A 5,279-nucleotide genomic window follows, 5' to 3' on the forward strand; every position below is an offset into this window, starting at 1 on the left:
TCTGACCTTCTCGCCAAGAGTGCAGCAAAACTTGAGCCAATTGCAGTGTGCTTCTATACCTTCATTCACTTGCCACACGTCATCGACCCAGAAACCCCCACTGCAGAAAAAACCGTCGATTGTCATAAAATTGAAATGTTAATATCACAAATACTCTACCCCAGCTCACTAAAAGCCAACCAACCGCAAAGATTCGCGCGCGCGTCTTTAATTAAGCCATTTGGAGTCCGTTTTCTGGACGGTTTAGGTCGACGTCGTGTGACCAGGACTTACGACTTTGGAAGCGTGCAATCGATAATGGTTTGGTGGCGCGATGCCACTTCTAGTGGCCGGTGGCAAGACAAAATTACAAATTATTATATTGCTCTCGTTTTATTACCGTTTTTGGCTTATTTTCAGAGGAAGCCCAGATAAGCCAGCGGAGAGTTTTTTTGTCGGTTGGATCGCAGAGATTGCCGAATCCCGGCCGAATGCTTACATAACCCCTTCAAAATTATTGTTTCTTTCTCCTGGAAATGGGGAACGATCAAAGTGATAAAGAAGGTATAAGAACTTAATTAACAGTCGGGTATCCTTCCCACTTCTGAGAGCTACCAGGTGATATCTGGAGAACTGGTGCTGGAGCAATTGTAATGGTCTATCTGGAATAACTGAACGGGTTTTGGGGGACCGCCAGGATTGCAAGTGTGTTTTTGAAGTAGCGCAGTGTTCCCAACATCAACTGATCAAAATCAATCATGTTCAAATTGCTAGAGACAGACAAAATTTTTTAATGTTTAAATATTGATTTATTTTCTGGTTTAAACAGTTTATTATATTGATTTGCAAAATGTCGAATATTCAATTACCTGTGAAAATATTTGATTTAAATGTTTGGATTTGCCAACCAAACATTCTATAGTTAAAAAAATTTGCTCCTTCAAAAAACATTTAAGAACCCCTGCCAATTTGTTGCAAAAGAACCCTGTGGTAGGTAATCGTAATAACTCTGTTTAAAAACCGGTTAACTTTCGGTCTGCAAATACAACCAAAATACGAGTGTGTTTTATTGAACCAAAACCCTTTCTTCCCAAACTGCCATGGGGGTTTCGCCCAGTGGCACCACCCAGAATTCAGTCAGCGGTGCGTGTGTCCTCATTTCACTCCCCTTAAGCCTTCCCGATTAGATCAAACCTGCCCCCGGCTGACATTGACGCCATCTGTGAAACCTGTAATTACAGCGACGAAACAGCAGAAGCTCAGCATCCCTCTTCAGGATGCCATCTGAGGCACGAGTCCAAGTTCTGGAATGGTAATTTGATCTCTCTCGGCTTCTTCGTCGCTTCAAAAACTGCTCCCAAATGCCGTCTGGCGCAAATTTATGCACTAGCAGAAGCCGAAGGTGATGTGTTTAGAACCTGCGGAATTAGCATTAGAATGAGCTGAGCTCACACGTGACAAATTTGGGACGCTGGGCAAAAACTGCATTAGAACGTTATAAACTGCAGCGAACGGAGGGCCAATATCTGGCGGCTTTTGAAACGGGGCACGTTCCAGACGACAATGTGTCACCTTAAATTTGGCTGAAAAGGTGGAACGATTTTTGGTTAATTAAAAATGTGTTGAGATTTGGTGCTGCACCGGTTTTGTTAGGGAGCACGCGTTTTTATACCGTCGTTTGTCATACTTTGCGGATGAAAATTTGCAAATCGACGCTATCGTGCTAACTTGTCGTGCGTCGCTTTTTGACGTTCCGAGACCATGAAGAAACAAAACATAGAGCACGCATTGTAAACAATAACAAACAGGTTGACAAACAGGGTTGACTATTCTGTGCATTGTCCTGAAGTTTGGTTGAACTTGGTTGCTGGAGTCCCTGTACTTGTGTCAAACGCGTTCTGGCCAGAAATTCCTTTGGCCAGTTGTCGCACTTACATCAATTTTCAGGCTGTGTCAAGATAGCACGACAAGATTAAAACTTCTTTCATATAAAAAATGCACGAATTGTGGGGATTTTTTGAAGGTCAAAAGGTGAAGCATTGGGAGCTGCACAAAATGACGTTCTTAACTCAATTTGGCCCAAAAATGCACGTGCGACAAGTTAGCACGACATCGACGAAATATAAATAAAAAATGGCGAGGTGAGACCTAGTTATATTTTATTTTTTTTAGTATCTTGGCTCTGATCGAGGTAAAACTTTCATGTTTAGACATTTTGAAAAAAGTTTTAAAATCAGGAAAATTGATGTTTTCTACGTCTCACCCAAACAACAAACCATTTTCTAATGTCGATATCTCAGCAACTAATGGTCCGATTTTCAATGTTAAAATATGAAACATTCGTGAAATTTTGCGATCTATTTCGCATTTTTAAACCAAGACTAGCATTTTAGAAGGGCGTAATATTGAATGTATGGCCCTTTTGAAATGTTTCATATTTTAACATTGAAAATCGGACCATTAGTTGCTGAGATATCGACATTGGAAAATGGTGTGTTGTTTGGGTGAGACTTAGAAAACATCAATTTTCCTGTTTTTAAAACTTTGCATGGAGACCATCCATAAACCACGTGGACACTTTAGGGGGGGTTGTATGGCAATGTCCATATCCAAAAAAGTTTTTTTTTGTATGGACAATTGTCCACGAAGGGGGGGGGGGGTTCGAGATTCCCAAAAAAGTGTCCACGTGGTTTATGGATGGTCCCATGGCAATATCTCAGCAACTAAGGGTCGTATCAACAAAGTTCAAAAAAGCAAAATATAGAGAATTTTCTCAGCTTTCCAAAAAAAAAATTTTTTTTAGGAGGGCAAACATGTGCACTAATATTTTATAGTGAAAAACTGCGACAATTTTCAAGAAGGTCACCTAAAAATGGATTTAACTTGAAAACGGTGCACTTTATCAAAATTTCACTAAAGTACTTTTTGATTGCAAATTTGATTTTACATCGAAAAATGAAGTTAAAAATTTTTTGCGGCCAAAATCAGTATTGATTCAAAATTTATAACTCGCTCAAAGATTTTTTGCACAACCTGGAAATTTCTGAAAAGTTGGCATTTGATGTCCTCTAAAACATATCAAAAAATAAAAAATTAAAGTTAGTGTTTTTTGCAAATCAAGTTTTAGTGACAAAAAGTTAAATAAAAAATCACCAAATTTTTTTTACCGTATCCATACCTACAACTTTGCTGAAGACACCAAATCGGTCAAAAAATTCCTTCAAAAGATACAGATTTTTTAATTTTCATACATCATTTTTGTATAGCCAGCTGCCATATTTGTATGGAAAATTATATGGACAAACTAATGATGCAAAATGGCTTCTTTGGGCATATCGAAGGCACCAAAAAAGTTTCAGTCGGATTAAAAAATACAAAAATTAAAATTTAAGAAAAAAGACCGATTTCGTAGAGAATTGCTCAACTACTGCACTGTCAAGAAATTTAAAATATCGATGTATTTATTCAGCAATTCCCCAAGGGACCATCCATAAACCACGTGGACACTTTTTTTGGAAATCTCAACCCAATAATAAAAATAGTATTAAAAACGTTACTTAATCCACCCTTAGGTGGTTGGTGCCTTCCTCTCATTCAAAGGGTAATGCTATCCAAAATAGACACGCTCGTGGGAAGGTCTTTAAATTACCTATCCAAAGATAGGTCGCATGATATATTTGGAATACGTTTTCATCTAAATATCGAGAACTAGCCTCCAAAAGTGTATAAATAACTCTTAAGTGCTTATAACTTTTGATAGGGTTGTCAGATCTTCAATGTTTTGGACGCGTTGGAAAGGTCTTTTGATTACCTGTTCAACGACGGGTTGCATGATAGATCCGGACAACGTTTTCATCGTGATATCTGAGATCCGGCTTCCAAAAAGTGCATAAATAACACTTAATTGCTAAAAAACTTTTGATAGGGTTGCCAGATCTTCAATGTATTGGTTGCGTTGGAAAGGTCTTTTAAATACCTTTCTAAAAATGTATAACATGCTGGGGTTTCTTACAAAAACCACCCTTTTTACAATCTTCCGGACTCTAGTCAAAATCGTTTTTTTAGCATAACTTTTGAAGTACTTTACTAAACTTCATAATTTTCAATAGGGACTTATGGGACCCCAAGACGAATCGAATGAGACCAAAACGGTCCAAATCGGTTAAGCCAGTGCTGAGATAATCGAGTGCATATTTTTTGGTGCACAGACCCACATCCCTACACACACACACACACACACACACACACACACACACACACACACACACACACACACACACCCACACAGACATTTGCTCAGAATTCGATTCTGAGTCGATAGGTATACATGAAGGTTGGTCTAGGAGGTCTAATTGAGAAGTTCAGTTTTCGAGTGATTTTATAGCCTTTCCTCAGTAAGGTGAGGAAGGCAAAAACAGCTGATAATTTATCAATATTTTGAGTTTTGAGGTTATTTTTTCAAATTTGTATAGTTCTAGAAACCATCACAAATCAATATTGCTCCTGCTGTCAAAACATTTTTCAGTCCCTTCAAGAAGCATGCTTTGATTTTTCGTTCTATAATTTGATAACTCCCGCTCTCGATGGGCCCTTCAATATCGACAACGAGAGAGTCCACTGTATTTCAATTATTCAATGGATAACAGTTAATTAATATTATGAAAGCGATTATTTTTAAAATATTTTTGTGAGTTATTTTTATTGTGATTATTTGCTTCCGTTCTTGGTTCAGCAGTTCTTGAAAGAAAATTAAGATATTTTTAAATATTTTTTGTAAGATCTTGCAAGTAAAAATCATGTTTTCCTACAAAAATAATTTCTATGAGTTTATCAAACCATTCAAATTTAAAAGTTTAAAAAAGAATTATTTTTGTGAGTGTTTGAAAAAAAATACTGAGCGTTTTCAAACTTTAAAACAGGGTTTGTAATGTTGTTTTTATATTACCTTTTCAATTGTTCGTTTTTTCTGCATACTTTTATGTTTGAAATGTTTCAAAACACGATATTTGCTTTGATGCTGATTTGGGAAGAAGCGGGGAGATTTGGAGAAGGAGCATAAAAAATTAAAAAAATATGAAAATTTAAATAACAAGCTCTGGTCTTAACATTTGATTGAAAAGGGCGTTTTAAAATGCATTTTACACTAGTTAAGTTGTTTTGCAATCATTAGATTTCAAAAAATGTAAGATTTGACGAAAAGAAAATTTTTAAGCAACAAGCACAGTTTGCACCAACACAAAACCCAACAAATTGTGAATACTGCAGTTAGAATACGTTTGAATTACCATTCTTATCTTGTT

Source organism: Culex quinquefasciatus, chromosome 1 (assembly GCF_015732765.1).
Source record: "Culex quinquefasciatus strain JHB chromosome 1, VPISU_Cqui_1.0_pri_paternal, whole genome shotgun sequence".
Classification (NCBI taxonomy): Eukaryota; Metazoa; Arthropoda; class Insecta; order Diptera; family Culicidae; genus Culex; species Culex quinquefasciatus.